This window comes from Prionailurus viverrinus, chromosome B4 (genome assembly GCF_022837055.1).
Source record: "Prionailurus viverrinus isolate Anna chromosome B4, UM_Priviv_1.0, whole genome shotgun sequence".
NCBI classification, from domain to species: Eukaryota; Metazoa; Chordata; class Mammalia; order Carnivora; family Felidae; genus Prionailurus; species Prionailurus viverrinus.
Window position 1 is genome coordinate 27,000,408 of NC_062567.1, and position 22,311 is coordinate 27,022,718.

Genomic DNA, 22,311 nt, shown 5'->3' on the forward strand with positions numbered 1-22,311 from the left:
GATGGAAAGATGCAAGGGTCTTCTTTAGAAAGGTGGCAGGGAGGGGGAGTGGAGATGGGAGGCAGAAAGGAAGGGGGGGCGGCGGAAGCTCCCTCTCCTGCGTCGCCCCCCTTCCCCTCCCCGATGTAGCTGCTTTTCTGGGTTGATTATACACATCTAAGTGCCTTGAGTCATTTTTACCCGCTGTCCCCCTGCATCCTGACTCATGTCATTGTGCACTGAGCTGTAGCTGGCAGACCAGCGTGCAGATTAACAACCTGACATGCCATTGATTGATCACCTACTCATTTGGTACTTAATCATACACTGCAGCACATGTCACTTCATTTTTAAGGTGAATGTGTTTCATTTCACCAGCCAGATTGTAAGCACTGTGAGGACAAGGACTATAATCTATTCATCTTTGCTCTTCTCATGGGCCCCTATCAATTGCTATAAACATAGAAAGAAGCCAAGAAATACATGCAGGCTGGAAAACTGTCCCATAGCTTGCAGTTTCTAAAAGGTCTTCAGGAAGAAGGCCATCCAGATGTGGAGGCCATCTCTAGTAATTCTGCAGTCCTCACACTAATCCCAATGTTCTTACATGTCCAGGGACTGAAGAACAGTCCACACATAATCAGCACTTGACTTGTTGCTGTCTTTCCAAGTGACAGAAGGACTGAGAAGTTTACTTCCTTCTAATTGTGTAGTATGGTCAGTTGTGTCTCACTATTGATGGAGTCACATTGCCTAGGGTTGGAAGATGGGATGATCTGGGGCCACTTTTGCAACTTCTGTCACCGCACCTAGACTTCTGGACCTTACTGCTTTGGATTCAGTGGGGATTTTTCACTCAGCAATTAAAAAAAAATATGTGTATGGAAACAGTCAAACATATATGTGGCTGGACAACACAGAAACATGCGGCTGATTACATTTGTAATGTTCAGATATGTCTTCTTTTGTAATTAGCAGTTCTTCATGATAACTGGGGCTAACTCTCTCTCTCATTGATCACCATTTCACTCCAGGTTTACATCTTGGTCTTAGCTCTGAATATTTTGTTCTTGGATTTTTGCTTTCCTAATTTTTGAGTTTAAGTATTCCCTGATTTGGTATGGGAATTAAGCTCTTCTTTAGCTCAATGCATCTTCAAAGGTGTACGAGGCATGCTACCATTGCTGCTTTTGTGGCAATTGTTGGTGCAGATGTTATGCTTTCTCTTTATGGTACTCCATTTCCTATCTTAACTCTTACTCTCTCATTCTTTTCAATCCTGGAGCCCAAAGCTCAGACAGGAGTGATCACTGGGACAATGGTAGGGACTGTCACAGAAAGGAAGGAAGGAGGTTTGACTTAATTTGGGATGAACTTGGAAGGGTGGAGAGGATTTAGACAGGTGGGAAAGACGAGAATACAAAAGCGCTTTTTTAAGGTTGAGGGTGGACCAGAGAGACCATGTAGTGAAGAGACTGGAAAACAGCCAGTGCTTGTGCTGCGGATGAGCTAAATGCTAGGCTGAGGAGTTTGGCTCTTCTTTCATCACTATGGCTGCCTGATGAAGATGAGCTGGGGACTGGGGTGATGAATGCTTTGTTTAGGAAGAAGATGAAAGTGCATTGATGTAGAACTTGCTTCTTTAAATCCAGCACCACACTGGTAAAATGTTTACAAATTAACTACTTCCGGGGTGCCTGGGTGTCTCAATAGGTTAAGCGTCCAACTTTGGCTCAGGTCATGTTCTTGCAGTTTCTGAGTTTGAACCCTACTTCAGGCTCTGTGCTGACAGTTCAGAGCCTGGAGCCTGCTTCGGATTCTGTGACTCCCTCTTTCTCTGCCCCTCCCCCGCTCACACTTGGTCTTCCTCTCTCTCTCAAAAAAATAAGTAAGCATTAAAAAAATTTAAAAAACAACAAATTATCTACTTCACAGGTGATTTTTCTGGCTTGCATTCTGAACTGACTTGAAAAATTTGCCAAGACAATCTTTTCTTGTTTTTACTCAATGTTTGAAACATTGAGTCTTGAAAATTTCAACTGGTCATTTCCTCTAAGATATTTTAAACATATTTCTCTATTATTAATATTTGAACTGTGCATATGTGTGTGTTACTAAATGTCCACTGTGTTAGTCTTTCTAAGATGGTCCTAAATAATATGTCTTGTGAATTCATGCCTTTGTGTGATTCTCCCCACTTGAATGTGGGCTAGATGTAGTAACTGACTTCTAGCATTTAGAGTATGGTAAAAGTGATGGTATGGCATTTCCTCAATTAGAGTACAAAACGACTTTGCCATCCATTTTGGGTGTCCACTCTCTTGGAACCCTTGCTCTGGAAGCCAGTTACTACATTATGACAACTCTTATGGGGAGGCCCACATGGCAAGGAATTGATATTGCCAGCCAAAAGTTAGTGAGGACTTGAAACCTGTTAATAGTCATGTGAATATGCCTGAAAGCATATCATCCCCTGTTTGAGCCTTGAGATGACTGTAGCCCCAGCCAAGACCCAGACTATAGCCTTGTGAGGGCCCTAAGTCAGAGAACCTAGCTAAGCTGTATCTGGATTTCTGACCCACAAAAACTATGACAATAAATACTTGCTGCTTTAAGCCACTAAATTTTAGATAATTTATAATACAGCAATAGGTAACTAATACATCCGTTAATAGAGTTTGTGGGATAAAGTTATGGTATGCCCTTGTGATAGGATATAGGTCAGTCACTAAAACAACAAAGTAGAAGACTAATAACATGGGAAAATATTCACAATATGCTCTTATTTGTCAATAGCAGGTTGTTACTAAACAACTTGTGCTATGTAGTCCACAATATATATTAAAAATACTGGAATTATATTCACCAACACATGTGTACAACATGGATTATGAAATTTATGGCTAGTATATTTTGTTGTTTTACAAATTTCCTGCACTGAATGTGCATTAATTGTAGAATCAGAAGGGAAAACAACATACTCTTTTTCTTTTTTAATTTTAGAGAGAGAGGGAGAGTGAGTTGGGGAGAGGGGCAGGAGAGAGAGGAAATCTTTTTTTTTAATGTTTATTTATTTTTGAAAAAGAGAGAGAGAGACAGTGTTTGAGCAGGGGAGAGGCAGAGAGAGAGAGGGAGACACAGAATCAGAAGCAGGCTCCAGGCTCCCAGCCATCAGCACAGAGCCTGACATGGGGCTCTAACTCATGAACCATGAGATCATGACCTGAGCCAAAGTTGGATGCTTAACCAACTGAGCCACCCAGAAGCCCTGAAAGAGAGGGAATCTTAAGTAGGCTCCACACTTAGCATGGAGCCTCACACAGGGCTCTATCCCATGACCCTGGAATCATGACCTGAGCCCAAATCAAGACTCAGATGCTCAGCCGACTGAAATACCCAAGCACCCCAAAAAGAACATACTCTTAAACTGCACAAACAGGGCAGACTTCAAACTTGGTCCGATTAGCATTGTACTTGAAGGACATTTGGGAGTGGATTTCTAATCAGCTGGAGGCAAACTGGTGGCTACCACTGTTTTAAACTCAAGTTCAACATTGCAAATTAGCAGTTTATTTAAAATAAATATTCACTGTTTATTAGGATCAAAGAATGTCTTCTTGTATAGGTGGCATTTAACACGTCAGAAACGTCCTTGGTGCTTTGGTTGTGCTGATTATTCTCACAAGCCATCTATGCTGGCACCTTGCTAGAAAGTTTATGTGGTTCAAGAAGAGGGCACTCAGACCACAGATAGTTAGGCGGCAAGAACCAGAGGAGGTGTGTGAAGACTAAGCGTTTAAGAGTTGGTTTTGAAACTGATTCCTGCACTTGATAGAAACAACATTTCCCATATAATCCCCATGCTATTTTTCTCAAAGTAGAAAGACACTGGAACTTGTTTGTTGCAGAGTGAGATGAAATCTGTGCACCGTAATTAAATAGCTGCTGTGGCAAAGGGAAAGAAATTTTGGTGGTTTTCTCCTGATAATGGTTTTAAATTCTTATTGGACTCATTCAACTTTGCAGAATTATTGGGTTTTGGAAACAGATATTATGGTGATTTGGCTCAAACAGAAAGATTGCTTTTTTCTCTGACAATTCTGGGATTTTCTTGAGTTTTGTGTCAGTATTTTTCATGGTTGACTTTAGTTTCTCTGAAACTAATGTACAGCTCATCAATGTAGAGCTCACTCAAGCAAGAGAGTGAACAGCTTGGGGTAGTAAATGCAGGGGGAGATCACAGAGGGGGTTCAGGCTCTGACATCAGGTGGCAGAGTTTGTTGTGTATCCTACCTTTAGGTGCTTCCCTGACTTCCAGTTTTCAGTTTCCCTTGTCTGAATCAAAAGTACTTGTTTCATAAGAATGTTAGGAAGAGTGATTGAGATACTGCTCTTAGAACCACCTCTGCTATGAAGTATGTGTTCAATAAATATATTAAATACTTTGAAGACCTATCAATAAATTCTTAGTAGAGCCCTTCCTGAAAAAGACTTGGTTTTAATGAACAAATTTAGTCAATGGGAAAAATATTTTGTAGAAATGAGGGAGTTCATAAATTCTCAGATTGTCAAATGGTATATGATAAATTGATGGAGTTGGAAGGAAAAATACAGGGAGGTAATGCAGTCTTGCTGGATATCTGGTAAAATCAAATGCCACAGTCCTTTGGAAATGGGAAGTAGGGCTCTTAAAGCTCATTACCATGGATCAGGGAGGTTTCTAAAATTCCCAGGAAAGTTCAGAGGAGGGAATGGCTATAAATGTACCTGACCCCAGGCGACCCTGGCCTGGAAAGTTACAATAGCCTTCCAGTTGGATCAGGCCAGAAGGTCATTTTTTTTAAGAGAATGGGAAAGGCAATAATGTTGGAACTGGTTAGAAGAGCCTGTGGTCACTGCCACTCCGAACTCTTCTGGAAAGAGAGAACAGAACAGTTGAATCACTTTAATGAGGGTTGCAAGTTTCAGACTTTAAACCAGTTTATGCATCTGGAAACCTATGCAGAAGATCTGGGAGGTAAGAGAAAGAGAAAGAGGTTAGAAAGATAGGTGGAAAGATGGACTATCTGGGTTTCTGTGCAGTCTAGTGTGTTAATATTAGGATCTATCTTTCCTTTATATTATTTTAAGCCTTCTTTACAATAATATTCTAAGAGTCTTCATACAAGTCTGGGGTTAGGGCACATCCTACCAATGGACCAAAGGACAATAACAACTGGACTATGTGCATACTCTGCACCACATGCCTCATATTTATCATCTCCATTGATCTTCACAGTGACCTTGTAAAGAAGAGACTGAAACTCATTTTACAGATAAGGAATCTCAGGTTCAAAGAAGGTAAACAATTTCTTTAAAGTCATACAGCTCAGACAACCATGTAGGTTGAAATTCAAATACAGGTCTCTCCGGAATACAACGCCTATACACTTTGCTTTACTTATTCCAAGGTCTTGGAGAACAGAAAGGGGACAGTTTATGCCAGAGGAACTCATTTGTCCAAAAGTTGGTAAGAATTTGTTTTGTTGTACTCATTTCTAAAGTCTGATCTGTTCACAGAGGGTTCCAGTCACAGTTAAGTGGGTGCTGTCCTCCTGCATGGAGAGTAATTAGAGCAACTCTTCAAAACCACCTGCATTGTAAGTGATTATAGGGATGGGACCTTGAAGTGGTTTGTGGTTGTCAGTAAACACAGTAAGTGTAACAGTGAAGTTCACTAGTGGGAAGAATGAGAGAGTTTCTGAAACACAGCTTTTGAGAGTCAAGAAGGCCTATGAAGACAGGACAACTTTTTCCCGGGGGTTTCATAAATCTGTTGTGTTCAGGGTTCAGATGTTTGTGCATATACACTTTTGAAGAAGTTCAACTGGTTTATTTGCAGACAGGTGCCCCAATCTACAATTTCCACTGGAGCTGAAACAGTTCTATAAATGTTTCCATAATTTAGTCCATTCCCTACATAGGCAGAGGCTGCCTAAGTCAAATTAGGTGTTCAATTTTCTTCTCCATTTTATTTCTATCTTTAGTTTTCTTCCCAAGATGTATAACCAAAAGTTAAAAAGAAAGAAAGAAAGAAAGAAAGAAAGAAAGAAGAAAGAAAAGAAGAAAGAAAGGTCTCTTCTCTATGTGCATTTCATCAACACAGCCTCAGCTTGAGATCCCTTGGGAAAAGCCCTTCAAGACAGGCAGAATGATGTCCTTCCTGCCACAACATAATTTCCCAGCTGCCAGGGGAAAACTAGATATTGTACCCTAAACAACAACCAAGAGAGACTAGATAATCACTCCCTAAGGGCACTTGCTTCAGCCTCCCTCACAAAGGGCTGTAGAAACAATCCTGAAGTTACTATTAACTCTACAATTTAAAAGACACAAAATGGATTCCTGTCCTTACTTATTGGAATGGCTGTACTGTGTTTTTCAGGTGGGTCTTCATTTTTATTTAACAAAGTATAGCACTACTGGTATAATGCATGGGAACAGAGAGAGTGGAGCAGATCACATGTGGGCTAAGATTAATCTTAATGGGAAAAAAAGTCTGTAGAGGGGTTCAAATTTCTTTCTTGGTGTTTCTCCCAAGATGTTCTTGTAAGTGCCCAAATCTTGTGATGTCTGCAAAAGTATGTGTGAAAACCACATGTTCTGATGCAATACAACTCTACACAATTCTTATCTGGAAGTTTATAAGAAACACGTGCAACTTTCTTAGAAGCACCCTGAGAGAAAGCAAGTGTAGCCTGAAAAGGCTTCTTTTTCATTTGTTCAGTCTTCAGAATGCTGTGGATTGGCAGTGACCCAATCCCTCTGGTACCTGCCATGAGAAAACTCAAATTTCCCTTTTTTTTTCAAGAACCACACAGATACACAGTCTAAGGGGTCTTGCAAACTGACACGGAGTGGCCCTTCTCCTCGCGCATCCCTTAATGAAAAACTTCTTGGAGGCCTCATAATTGAGCTGTTGTCGCCACCGACAAAGCTTCTGCCAAGGCTTCTGCTAAAAACCCAGAAGTGGTTAGCACTATTTTTATCAAGAGCAAATAGAAAACAATAATTTCCTTAGGATACACATCCTCTCAGCAAAGAAAAAAAAATTCTCATTTTGACAGAGAAAAGAAAGGTTTAAACAAGAGTCAGTTGAGAGCTCTCTTCATTTTTACACGTTCCTCCAACCACAACGGTGTGAAGATTCTGATGCTTGAAAGGGTTCTCTAGAGGTAGTTCAGTTCTCTCCCCATGGCTTTGATTCCAGCAGATAAGAATCTATCTAATTTCTAAGCCTGCCAAGAATGGAGCTTGCTCAGCCTCCTCTGGTACCTCATTCCGGTGTTTAACAGACCTCACTTTCAGGAAACGCTTCCCCGGGTGCTGCTGTCTGTGTCTGCCTTCTCCTGACGAGTCCTCAGGGAGGTGGACTACACCCGCTTACTGCCTGTGTATCAAGGTTCTTCACAAACTTGGAAGACTCAGTCAATCGCTCCTCGCCCTTCCCTTTGCCAGACCAAAACCAGACAATTTCTTTAACTTTTCCTTTTGGGTCCTAGTTTCTCAATGGTGTTTTTGGGTTGGCCCCTTGCCTCACTAGCCATCTCCCTCTCCTGAAGGGAGTGTGCCCTAGTGGGAAGATCCCTCTGGGCTCCCCCATGCTGTAATTCTCAAATTTCGATTTCAAGTTCAGAAATAGCTCAATTAACTCAATAAGATTTTTTGACTAGCTCCTAAAAATAATACTACCTAAAAGTATTTCTAAGTTTTGTGTACCTGTGGGAAATTAACTACAAATTCCCCCACAGAATGTGAGACAAACAGAAGACCTGAACTGATTTGCTGGTCTAAATTGTGGCTGGGTTTTTTAAGGCAAAGAATAGTTAAGGTAGAGTTAACTTCAAATAAAAAACTCATCAATTGCTTCTTATCTTGTTCTGGTGATATTAGAATTAGAGACATAATTTATTATCCTGAAATATTAAAATTCAACATATATGGGTCTCCACATAGATTGATGCAAATCAAATAGGAGGAGAGAAATCAAATAATTGTTAACAAGTTTTCCAAAGTCCCATGCAACTGTTTGGATTTTTTGTTAATGGCAGTTAAAGCCCAATGGTTACCCACTGTTTACATAGCTATTCTGGAGATATGCTGGGCCCTTTACCCAGTTCTGAAATATATCAGGCTATTTCTGACTCGGGAGTTCATATTCTATGAAATTTGGTTCGGCATGTGCTGAACAACTGCTTGGCATTAACCGCTCATGTACAAAATATAAATTACTGCCAAGCCATAGAGACCTTTTAGGCATAATGTCAAGTTTTGTCTCTTGGTTGGATACTCCCACTCTAGAAATGAACCAGTGAGACCATTCCAGATTTTCTAAGCATCTTAAACTAAGGAAATTCCAACTCACCATGTGAAATCCTTTTGCAGAGAAAAGGAAATATAGCCCAAGCTGGTGACTTATTCTGATACACAGCTTATAAATTCAGGGGAAAAAAATCAGAGAGATCATGATTGTAAGTAAAAGTGATAATTGATTCATGAGTCAAGAGTGGACTCAAAATATTCTTTTGGAAAGTTCAACTTATAGAGGGCAGCACAACAGATTGCTTACATGCTGTTTTAAAAAAATAAACATTAGTTACATTTTTAGAACATTTATTTTCATGGAATAAAAAATGTAAGATGTTATCTAATTAATTTTTATAAATGAGATCAGATTGGGTAGACAGTGTATCACCACTTATACATGGATTAAAATGAAGGGAGTTTAAGGGTCTCTCTAAGGTGGTGACTCAGTGGTGGGATGATTAATTCACACCTACACAGAAATGAAGGGACTAACATCCCATTCCTCTTGTGAAGTATATTATCCAGAAGCCCTCCAATGGACGAAGGCTGTGTGAGAGTTTTCTGATGTCTTTTATTTCCCACTGCTAGGTGGTGAACTTATTCATCTGAGAAGATAAAATCACAGAATATAAAGACTGAACGAATTTTGGATATAGTTTAATCCAGTTCTCTCCTTTTTATATATAAGGCCTCTGTGAGATTATCCAAAATCAGGCATGCATGCTTAACTCATGCTTACAACATGGGTCTTCTGGCTCTTCGCATTACACCAACCGAAATCAACAGTGAACACAATTTCATTTATGGAGTAGTAAAACAGATTCAAAATCCATTTAGGCTAGGATGGCTCTTTTCTTCATATATCCTATACTTCTGGTGTCTATTTTGGGGCTTACTGTTAAAAGTGTTCATAGACTGTACATAAGGTACCATGTGTTTCTTCTGGTAAATCAAAAGTAGTTTTTATGTTATAGTCAGGGGAAGATTTCATCTACTAGCATAAAACACTGTCATAAACTTCCAATTCACTCCCCCCTTCCAAAAGCATTCCATTCTGCATGTTGTTGGCAACTGCTTGCAAGGAACATGCACCATGTGAAAAAGTAATTACTGCCTTGCCTAAGGACTGAACCTGATTCTATCAGCATGCCTAGGCTTTTGCAGATAACAAGAGAGCAAAGCCAGGGCTTACTAAGAATACTGAAGATTTTTTTTTAACCTTTTGAAAATTCATTCTTTTCTAATGATTAGGTATGGAAAAAAGTGAGTTAAGGACTGCTTGACAGTTTGCTCAATAGAAGCTCTGTAATATCACCTCCCCTAGTCTTCTTTGATATAGAACCAGCCATCTATATCGACGGCTTCTCTCCCTCTTTAATAAGTTGTAAATTGAGCAACATAATTCTTTCCATGTCTAAGACTAGTCAGCCAAAATACTGTGTTCAGAAATTGGCTGGCTATATGTTATAACTTGTCTGTCATCACTTTCTTTCATTACAGTCCTGTGGTTGGTTTTTGTAGACTTTCAGGACCTATTCACTAGCGGTTCACTTAATTTGGGTGTAGGCTACATGTTATATTCTGTGCTTATGTTAAACCAAAATGCCACATTCCACAACTCTATCCAGATGATCACTAATCATGTAAAAGTGTCAGTTTGGGGGTTTGCCCAGGCTGCTTCTATAAGACTTCTTTTTTTCACAATTGATAAAATTGATCAAATTTATCAACTTTTGTCTGTTGTGCTGTTATTTCGCAGAAATGACCTATTCTTGAGTCGTGTAGTTCACTCTCCTTTTACTCTTGAATATATCCGAAAGGAACACTTGCAAAGTCCAGGGAGAGGAAGGCCTTTCCTTTTGATTATCGTTTATCGGAGCTCTTTGGAAATGGAGTGCACAACCTTCTAAAGAGAAGACTCTTTCAGGGGATGTATTTATAAAGGGAGCATGTTTCTGTGTTAACTGGAAGATTGGAAGAGACACTAAAATTCCTTCTGAAATTTCAGATTTGCTGAAACGACTCACTTAGTTCAATGTAGGTGAGACAAGGGAAGTGTCATACATGTAAATGGAAGGTTTTGTTGTTATTATTATAAGTAGTAGTTTTATTTGAAAACTAAAAGTGTTCTTTATTAGTTTTGTTGTTGTTGACAGAGTCTTAAGGGATGACAGTTTTTGTTTTGGAATTAGAACAGAGCAGTTCAGTTTGATTGGTGTGTGGAAAATCATCTTAAATTGTGACACATATTGTAGCTTCTTCTGTAGGAGCAGCACGAGACTGGTGTAGCCTTTCCTTAAGGAAGTAGGCACCACTGGATAATTCAAGTCAAAGACCTATGGACCATCTCCTCATACGTTGATGAAGCAACCCTTAACTCAAGCCAGCAAAAACAGGTAATTATTGCATCTCCAGGTTGAGGTGATAAACAACTCAAATGTGGACTGGTAGAGCATATCTGTGGGCTTACAATTCAAGTCAACCGTGCAAGGAGGAGGGAAACAGAGGAAACACAGTTTCATTTCCCAGTAACTCCCCTGGCCTGAATTAAGGTGGGAACTGGGGAGAATCTCTGTAAAAATAACAACATGCAAACTACAGAAAGACGGGGCTGTGCCCATTTAACAGTCTGAGTCCTAAACACTTTCTGGTTATTGTGCGATGAGTAAAAAATCCTCAGGGATAAATCATAGATCTAGAGTTTTAGATGATCTCTGTGTAAGACAAAGAACAACAGCCATTCTATATCATGCCAATTTAACAAAGCCATGTAACATCTATTTGCCTGAACACCAAAGGCACTAGCAACTGGATGGGAAGAAAAGATCCAAATCTTCTTTCTCAGACAATCATTATTTCACTGACTTGATCATTGTCAGCCATCTTCAGCATAGCTACAGGACAATTTTGAACATATTGAAGACTCTTAGAATATCACCACGGATTTTCTCCAAGCCTTCATAAAGACAGTGATTAATAAAGCAATTTGAAGGGACTATAATTTGGGCTTTGATTCACATGAATGTTAACTAGTAACATGAAATAACAAAATGGTCTATATATGTACATGTGGTTACATAAAAAGTGTGTGTGTCGGGGGTGGGGGGGCACTGCTTCGCTATAAGAGAAGACCTGAGAGTTCGTTTTCCTGTATTTACATGGTCTTGTGTCAAATGTAGAACTGTGGGCAACCCTCACCATTCTGGGCCCAGTTTTCTGATCTGTAGAATGGGGTTCCCAGTGTCTGCCCTACCTTCTTTTGGAGGCTTGCGAAAGCAGTAGTCAATTATTATCTGCATTCTTGCCTGTGGTTTAAGAAAATCAGAGGGTAGTAGAGAATTGAGTGCCTGAGTGTTAAAGTGAGTTGCCAAGGATGCTTTTATGTGTAGCACTGTAGAGCAGAGCTGCCACTTGCTGTCCTGTGTGTCCCAGCTCTCCCTTCAACTCACAGCCCACAGAATGCTGTGTGTCCACTGAGCCATGGCCAGCTCTATGGTGAGCAAGCCTATCAGACGCAAACATCCGGAGGTTTCCGACTCTCAAGTGTCTTACAGAAAATAGAACCAGGAGCTCCATCTGGCACTCCATTTGCTAAATGTCCCATTGATGTCAAATACCAGAAAATGTGGCTGTTTAAAATCCCAGGGAATAAGATTTCCACTCAGCAGCTTTCTAATGGACACACACCACACTCTGTGAAGCAACAGCCCTCCACAGCGTGGTCTGGTCACAGGCCCTTGCACACTAGCTCTCTGGGCCTCTGCTGCGAGGTACGACAAAGACACATGGCTGAGGAAAATGGACTGTTCAGCTTCGGCAGCATATTAATATGTTGCATGCCGACAGAGGGCAGTGTTGCATATCTGCAAAAGCCATACTCTACAACTTGAGACCACCAAAGCACTTTCCTTATGCCTTCCTCCACACCCTTGCACCAGTTTAATAACAAACAGGAGCAATTAAAGCAACTGCCTCATGAAAAATAGAACTTCTAGTCAAAGGTTACTGCTTCATGACAACTGTTATATTGCAAAGGGCTTCAAAATAATTTTTGATCATTCGTCCCCAGTCCTTTTCTGCAGAAGGCCACATTCACGTTAGCCTCCCTTTTCAGAAGACAGATCCAGAGAGGTTAACTGGATGGTTTGGGGCATTCAGTCCAGAACCAGAGAGAGCTAGAAAGAAAACTCAGGGTTTTTGCATTATATGCATTATATCCCAGGGAGTTCTCAAAATGGTGCTGTGCTGTCTTTGAATGAAAACCATCAACAGCCTTCATTTTCTCTTGATTAATTAGGGATGGTTGTCTGGCTTGGCAGTTCACTGGGACTTCACAGATGGGTTCCTTTCCTCACCGTCCCGTAACTGCCATTTATTTCCCTTAAAGTTGATAGCTGATGACCAAACCAGCTAATTAGGTCTATTCTGCAGCCCAAAGAAGGAATCAGGGAGGGATAGGAAACAGACACATAAAATCAGGCCAAATAGTGAAACTGATTCAAGTGTTTAGGAGTATTAGTGCCTCATCCTTCGCTGTTTCCTCCCTACTATAGGATAACTGAGAACAGATTGCCCAGAACTTGGGAGCTGTCAGATCTTTCTCTTGCACTCCACACCATTGATCTCTGACTCCTACAGAATCTCACTTTGCATCCCACATTCTGAAGGCATTGAATCATTTTTTGGCTAATCACATATTGGCTTTGGTGTCATCTACACACACAGCCTTACTGCTTCATTTGAAGCCTGGTGACACGTTCTATTATGTAATGTGCTGGCGATTGAGTAACATTCAAACCCTCCCCTGTTATGTATGAAGTGTCATCTTGAAAGTGCAGACTATTTCTTGCAAAATGGCACTGATAAATTGATAAATGGAATCAACTGACAAACAGCCCCGTGATGATGCAGTATCCTCTCATTGCCAATTTATCTCTAAAACACCGTTAGGCAAAAGAAGGCTGTAGGGCCTAAGTAGGTGCCATTATACATTTTGGAATGACAAGTTAAAAGTGACAAGAATTTGCAGTCAAATCCTGACAGTAAACGTGCACTTGTTGCTTGCTGCAGTGTGGTCTGGTAGAGCAGAAGGGTCAGGCCTGGGTGAGTTGGCACATCAGGCAGCAGAAGTATCTGGTTCGAGGCTGTGAAAAATTCATCTCTGGTGGCAGCTCTCTGTCTGGCACCTCATTCAACCACCTAAAAAAGACTGTTGGCCCCCAGATAGGCAAGTGTTACTTTCACTCTTAGTAAGCCCTGTGCCAGTCTTGGGGCAGTCGGAAAGGGTGGAGGAAAGCACAGTGCTTTGATGGCCCTGGCCTGGTCTAAAGTGACACACCCAAGTCTTGAAGGGTTTGTGCCCACATCCTTTCTGCTGTAGCTGGGTTGCTGGTGGCAATCTTCTCTGCAAGATCTGGCGGATATAGTGCCAATTAGAGCTGGATCTTGATATAAATGCGCCATATGCTTTTTCTTCTTGGGTAGATTTTAAATCAGTCCGAGGGATTCAGAGACCACTAGAAAAACATTTGGCCCAACGTTTGTACAAGTTTCTCCAACCAAAAATGGCACCTTGTGTCCAGGTGCCTTGGATTCAGCCACTGTTTCATTTCAAATCGTCATCGAATATCATCCACAAGAGAATTCTTAAAGCTAATGTAGTTCAACTTCTCACTTTGTGTACAAAAACACTGAACTGCAGAGAAGGGTAGTAACTTGCCACCATTTTGTGAAAATGCATAGTAGAGAATAGAAGCTGCTTCCAAAGTCAGAAGGGTTCAAGTTTGACTCCTCCAGTGACCACTCAACAGAACCTCTCTGAGTCTTGCATCACTCTTTGTTACCTTTTGACTTGTTGAGAAGATGACATGGATAAACACACATGCTTTAGTGTGCCTCAGAATTTCCTGGAATATTTGTTAAAAGTGCAGACTCCAGACTCTCTCCCAATACTCCAGCAGAGCTGGGATTCAGGTTTCCATGGGCCATTCTTCATGGAACACTTTGTGGAGACAAATGGGAGTCTTGATGTTGTGATGGAACAGGATTAGGCAGCTGTCTCTTCACTGTTTTCTAGTCTTAGCTCAGCCATTGACAAATATGATCATGAGAGTGTAGCTTCCCTTTGCTAAGTAGGAATCTTGGTCAGCCTTGTTCTTCTTACAATCCATCTCCATCCCTCTGTCTTCTGGATCATCACTTCTCTCCTCCCTTGGCTCTATTCAGGACACAGAAATACACATCCTATCTAGCTGTTTGCCTTATCATGCCTGTGGAAGGTCTAAAATTGAGAATAAGTGTGAACCTATGCCTACAGTAATGACCTATTACAGGGCATAGGCCATTATGTCTCAACTTGCTATGCTCTATCGCTAGGATAGTACAAGACAAAGCTGGGACTTTGATTCAAGGGCTTTGTTGGTGAAGATGTTACATGGTATCCATAAAATCCTGGTGCTTCTTTATGGTCTAATACTTACATTGTTCACATAATAGAACACATTTGTAATTGGCATTTAAATACAGATATATTTTTACACCAACACAGTGATGCTCAGTGTATACATCTAATTCTGACCACAACAAATTTTCTACCGTTTTCTCCAGAACTGGAAAATTAAAGTCAATAACAGCAATGAGAACCTAATTCACTGTGTAGTTTCTGTTGTGCCTACAATTTGAGTTATTTATGTTTAAAATTACATACTTCAAAATATTTCAATACTGTCCAAACACTTTATAAAAACCTGTATTTCTTTTTTCAAAAATGTCCTGATTTTGTTTATTGAAAGGACAAAATTGTAATCAAGGAAAATTGAAGTGAAAATAATTCACTATTCAAATACATCCGCTGACTTCATTCTTTCTCATTTCCATTCTGTTCTGCACAGATATACTTGCAATTCAAGGAGGTGTGGTTTCTAGTCTCAGCTCAGCTATTAACAAATATAATTCTGAGAAAGGAGCTTAACTTTGATAAGTGGGAATAACTGTCCGCCTCATTCATGTCACTGGGTAGTTATGGAAATCTGAGGATAATATAGGTGAAAATAATTTACATATCATAAGGGGCCTGAAATGCCAAAAGGATTGTTATTTTGATCAAAGGCTCTCATTTCATGATGATGTTTTCCATCTCTCCAAGAGCTGTTGACATCTGTTTTTAGAGGACGGCAAAGACAAGGTAAAGATAAAAGGATCTGCAAAGATTTCAGAGTATTCAACCCAAAGAAAAAGAACCCTGAAAATTGACTTACTCAGTATTCTCAAGTATGTACAGGCCTATGATAAAGTGAGAGCAGAAAGCCAGCTGCTGCCCATCTCTGCAGAGGTCAAATACAGAAGTTATGGGCTTCAACTGAACAGAGAATTTAAGTTTTTTTAAGAACAACTTCCTGACTGTGGGGATTTTTACCAACTAGAAGGGGCTAGAATAGCACAAGCTCTTCTGCCCTGAGTCTCGAAGAATGTTACATTTGTCTACTGACATGTATGAATTGTCCTGAAACTTCATGGTGTAAAACAAACAAGCATCATTTCATAGTCCTTGTGGAATCAGTGGATCAGGGATTCAGACAGGCACAGCAAGAAGGGCTCGTGTCTGCTCCTCAATGGCTGGGGACTCAGTTGGAAAGATTGAAAAAGCTGGGAGTAACTTGCAATGTAGGGCTGACATCGTGTGTAAGTTTCTTTACTCACATATCATATGTCTGGGGTCACGTTGGGCATCTCTGTTTATGTAGTATCAAGACGTCATGTCATTATTGCGGCCTCAGAGTGGTTGAACGTCTTATATGTGGCTCTAGGCTCCAACAGCAAATGCAAAAGCTGCATGGTCTTATATCACTTAGTTGTGGAATCATATAAATGTCAGTTCTGCTCAACTGGGATGGTGAGAGTAGTCAGAATCCAGTCCAGATTCAAAAGGAGGAAACGCAGACATTACTTTTTTTTTTAATGTTTATTTTTTGAGAAAGAGAGAGACAGAGAGAAAGTGGGGGAGGGACAGAGAGAAGGATATACAGAATCTGAAGCAGACTCCAGGCCCTGAGCTGTCAGAACAGAGCCCCACTTGGGACTGGAACTCACAAACTGCGAGATCTTGACCTGAGCCAAAGTCGGATGCTTAACTGACTGAGCCACCCAGGCACCCCAGCAGACATTACTTCTTAATGGAGAGTGTCAAAGAATTTGCAGCCATGTTTGAAAACCAACACAAGAACTGACTATAGTTCATTTCTTTATTCAACCAACCAGCATTTGTTAAGCACAGGTTCCCAGCTCTAGGTTGGGAAAACTAAAACAGATTCAGCATGTCCCTGCCTGCCTTGAGGAGTTCATGGTTTGATCATGATGTTTGAAAACATAGCCTAGAGTCAAGGTGACAAGCTTGGAGAGGGACACTGAGAAGCCCATTTGGGTTTTCTGCCACTAAGGCCAATTCTCCTGGGACTGAATGCTCTAGGGAAAATAATTCCTAGTCCTTCTGAATTCAACTGAGCTACAAGTAGTTTTTCAATTTGTTTTATTTCTACCCTTTGGCTTGTGCTTTGGATTGTGGGCACTGGGATTCCTAATCTTTGGCAATGAGTCCCATTCTAAATGTAAACAGATGGAGAAAGTGTCAGCATGGCCGAGCATAATACATTCTAATGCAGTAACATGCTGACACTGGTTGGGCAAATGGAACTGCATTAAACAACTGTGTTTGCTCAGCCCTTTCCAGGAGGGCTCAAAAGTTTCACATCAGGGAGGCACACAGCCAATACTGTCTCAGGGTCCACCTGGGAGAGGCTGAGCAGTACCATTTCAGTACAGGAGACATTTGAGCAGCAGCCTGTTTATGAGCTTTCAAGGGAATATACTATGTTAGCCACAGTGACTTTTAATCATTTCTTTTGTGTCCTCCAGGTTTTGGATATTTTGCAATACAATTAAGCAACCTCAAGCCTCCTACTGCCACCACTTAAAATAATTTCGTGACTGAAATTGACCCCATTGCCAGGTTGACCACACTTGACTCAAAATGTTTTCTACTTGTTCTGTCTCTCCCCATCCTTCCTCCTTGGCACAGTGAAAAGACTGAATGAGCTGGATTCACCTTCCAGTCCAGTAGCAGGGTTTTCTTTCCTCTGTTTTCCTTGGTCAGGGCCAGAGGAGGTAGCACTCTCTTGCTGGCGGTGAAGGGATGTCTGCCCAGAAAATCACATTTTGAAAAATCTCTCTCCCTCTGGCCTGAACAAAATGTCCACAACTAACTGCCATTCTGATAGTCTTGTGGCATAGTCACTTCTAGAAAGTTCAGTAAATTCAAATGTCCTTCAGTTAAGTGCATTAACTCATGAGCAACAGTGGCCATAACAATCAACATTTATTGAGCACTTAGTATGTGCCAGACACTCTGCTGATTTCTCTTCTTGCAATACCTCAAAAAATCCTTATTTTATGAGTGACAACTTTGTGAGGCAATCATTATTATTATTCATTTCATAGATAAGGAAACAGAGTCTTCTGGAGGTTAAATAGCTAGCCCCGGGCACTTTGGATGAGTTATAAGAGTCAGGATTTGAACCCAAGTCTGTCTTACCCTAAAACTCTTGTTTACAGTTTGTAGTTACCATGCAACTGTACAGTTGCACAGTTACCCACTTGGCAAACTGCAAGACTCTGGGCATTTGGAAGTTCAGAATACCTGACGGTAATGTTTTGATGATGATGGCCAGGGCAGAGAAAGAGTATGGTATTCTTCCTTAGGGAGAACACTTAGGACACTACGAAGATGCAAAAATAGGATATGTGTTGGGGCAGGGGGTGCAGAACACATGTGCACACATTCGGGACTTATTTAACATATACTATGTGTAGAGAATTATAGCAGGCACTGAGGTGTGGGGTTAGCCTAATTAACCCACGGCCCAACATACTTCATCTGCCTCTACCTTGCTGGCTCTAGGCCAATGACAGGAAGTATAGAGGGGTTCCCAGTCTGAGGCAGCAGTTTCTCCAACTTAAGTTCTCCTTGTCCCCTGGCTTTTTAGCCCAGTGTGTTTCTCTGCCATCTGCCAAAGACAAGACATCACCTTGTCATTGATGGTTGGGACTGATAAGGCCTCGTCAAGTAAAACTGAGAACAATCACAATAGAAGCTCCTATTTACTGAGTACTTACTAAATGTCGGACAGTTTTAAGCTCTTTACATTTATTATAATAAATCTTAATCACTCAGGATGGTGACTACCATTATTACCCCCAAGAATTAAGGCACAGAAGGATTTAGGGACTTATAGAGCTTTGTATCTTTCTTTGGGTCAGGTGAGATATCACACCACTTCCTGCCCATAAGGCAGTGAGTGAGTTTGGAGGAATTACCAGTACAGCGGAGGCAGAAGTATCATGGGGCGCCTGGGTGGCTCAGTCGGTTAAGCGGCCGACTTCGGCTCAGGTCATGATCTTGCGGTCCGTGAGTTCGAGCCCTGCGTCAGGCTCTGTGCTGACAGCTCAGAGCCTGGAGCCTGTTTCAGATTCTGTGTCTCCCTCTCTCTGACCCTCCCCCGTTCATGCTTTGTCTCTCTCTGTCTCAAAAATAAATAAACGTTAAAAAAAAAAAAGAAGTATCGTGCAATGACCAGCAAGGGGAGAGCAGGAGTCACCCCTGAGAGGCAAGAGGAAAACCTTTCGTCAGCTTGAAGAACTACGGTATAAGGAAAAGCAGGACCCCGGAGCCCCAGGGGACTGCAATCTTCCACAGAGTGGCTTGGAAACCCTTGAAAGCCCCCGATGTGAGGAGCAGGAGCTTTGCTGGTGACCCAGTGGGCTCAGGGCAGCTGGGCTCACTGCATGTTGTCACCCTGGGCTTGTCCCTGATGGACGGGAAGTACTTTCCTCCAAGTGAGCACTTAGTGCTGACTGAGAGAATCGATGGGAGAGAGGGGGCTTTGAGGTGCCAGAGGAATCATAAATATTTTATACTGTTGAATCAAATGGAAAAGGCAAAGCTATTTCTTTTTCAAATGGAAGTGGCGGCGACTTCATTCCATTCAAGATTAATAGGTGCACTGCCCAGTCATCAGACCTTGGAGAACAAAGCAGAATGAATAGCCAAGATTTGAAGCACAGAAGTGGAGCTGGAACATCCAGGACTGGAGAGGGGTGTTTAGGTATGAACACTGAAGGCCATGAGGTAGGCTGATCTGCAGATCGTTGTCCTTCATACATTCCTGGACAGTGTGGATAGTTGGGGCATTCTTTTCAAAGAACCCAGAAGGTTTAGGTGATGCTTACTAAGTTACAGCTGACCCTTGAACAACACAGGGGTTGGGATGCCAACCCCCTGCAGAGTCAAAAATCCACGTGTAACTTTTGAGTCCCCCAAAACTTAACTACTAATAGGCTACTGCTGACCAGAAGGCTTACTGATAACATAAACGGTCCATTAACACATATTTTGTAAATTATATGTATTATACACTTTATCCTTAAAGTAAAGTAAGATAGAGAAAAAAGAAAAGAAAATACACTTACAGTTTTGTGCTGTATTTATTAAAAAAGATCTGTGTATAAGTAGACCCACACAGTTTAAACCCCTGTTGTTCAAAAGCCAGCTGTACTTAACATAATGTGAATAAAAATACTCAGATAGAGCATAGATCTTGTGAGTTTGGCTGGAGCAACAAACCCAGAGCTTTAGTGTGCACTCCTGTGGGTGGAGAACTGAGGAGTGGCCTCATCCTTTCCTCACCTTCAGCCAGCGCCATCACGTCTCCAATCATTCCAGAATGCTGAGTATCTGGGCTATTTGTGGAGATGGACTGGGACAGATACCTCACCTCTTCCTCTGGGAATTTCCTTTCATGTTTAATAGCTTCCAAAGGCAAACGGAAGGTGATTTTCCAAGGCATTCCCTTTGCTTGACCTATTTCCACAAGCTATGTCCTTGCCTCCACTTCCTGCTCATTTCTGTGGCATGTGGTGGTGCTTCCTCAGGGAGCACCCTCTTTCTCTTAGGAGGACATGTTCTTAGGAGGTCAGTTCAGAATTTATAGTCAGGCCAAGAGGTAGATGAGCCAGGCCTTTCAGAAAAGGAAGAGAGTAGGGTGGGGCCCACCATTCTAGGGCTTTCCCTGGGCATAAGACAGACTTTGCTGAAACACTGCCATGGTGCTCACCCTTCATCACACACACTATCCACAGTCTGTGTTGGTTACATCTGGTGTGCTAGTCTTGCCCTAGGCCATATGAAGAAGACCAGCTCATACTTCCTGCCTGCCAAGGACACGCAGATATTCTACTTTGCCTCTTACCCTCAAAGTTGTAGCCAATGCCCAGATCTCTGGTATGTTCATGCTCACCCAGGGGACAGCTGGGCTATCTGGGGCTGCCTTCTGCAGCTCCAGAAAGGAGCACCGTTGATCAGAAGAGTCTTGACCTCAGGGAGAGTGTAACTGAGTTTGGGAGTCATGGAAGAAAAACAATTAGCAAGCAAACCATGATAGAACATTCCCTTTCAGGGTCTCTCTTAACCATGACACAGCTGTAAGAGTCAGTTGCCACACTCACCCTTCGGTAATCACCTTCAGCCAGAGGCACAAGGACTTTCTCTTTTCCATCCATATGAGTTTCTGACCACATGTCCCTACTGCACAGGTGCCGTCTTGTGACCCCAGAGGCGGGGTGCAGCATGGCTGCTCCTGCTGTTCTAGGAGTTTCTGGCCCCTGCAGCTCTCCCCGACTCTAACTTGCAAGTCCCAGCAATCATACTGTCTGTCCCCTGCGGAGGTACTGTCACAGACTCTCAGTAGAGACGGCTCAAGGGTCAGGACAACACTGCTCTTCCCTTGGAGTTCAGGGCGTCCGGAAAACCTGATCACCATTCACCACTCGAAAAACAGAACAAACTGTCCTCTTCCCTCAAACACACACACTGCGTCCCAGAATAGACATTTAGAGTTGGAGTGTTGGGGACAATGTTAGGTCCCTCTCGGGGGCCTTTTTCTTTTTTAAACTACATGGCGGATTCTTGTTTGGGATCACAGAAGCAAAGGGAAAAAATAATGTGTCCTTTGCTTTTTCCCTCGCTGCCTTCCACCTGCCCTCCCAGCACCCCAGTGTCAGGACTGCAGCACATACGCAACGGGCACGCAGTGGGCACGCAGCACGCACACAGCGGGCACGTATACCGTACTAGCCTGTTGGTGGGAGGGCAGATGCAGGAGGGATGCGCCCAGGAGGCAGGGCCCTGCCTCGGCTGACTGACAAGGAGCAGGGCATCCATTGCATGCGTAACGCCTGGGCCCGGGGTGATGCTCAGTTCCTGAGTCTCCATTCCTACAGGGACAGTGGCTGGGGTTCTGCCCGGAGCCACTTTACCCGTGGCAGGTTCTTACAGGACTGCCAGTCAGGCCATACTCGGGCCACACGCACGCCCACCCAGGGTGGTCAGCAGGCCGCAGACCGCTGTCAGGGACACAAAAGCATCTGACACTTCCAATACTTTATTCTCTCCTCTGTCCTTTTTCTTCCATCTTTCCCCCTTTTCTCCCTTTGTCTCCTTTCCGCTTGCCCAAGTTTTCTTCCTCGCCCAGTTGTTTGAAACCAAGAGATCTGGCTTGCACCCATCCCCTTGTGACCTTAGAATGGACCCTTACCCCTCTGGGCCTCACTTTCCTCATGCACAGGAGCAGGAGATTGGACTACAGTTTAGGAGCATGAATACAGAGCTGAGCTTGCTAAAGTGATGACCGAGGGTCTCGAGCCTTCTCCAAACTGCCCCGGCCAGCCCAGCCGGGCAGCTTCAGAGGGCCTCCGAGGAACTGGCAGACTCCAAATCACCAAATCATTCGACCGTTGAAGTAAGCTCTCACAGTATTTTTCTTTTTCTTTCCTGCCCACATTTGGTGCCACGGGGGCAGAAAGAAAGCCGTTACTAATCCCACCAAGCTGCTGAGGCAGCGTTTTCTCTGGCTGTCGCAGCGCGTGTGCCATCCTGCG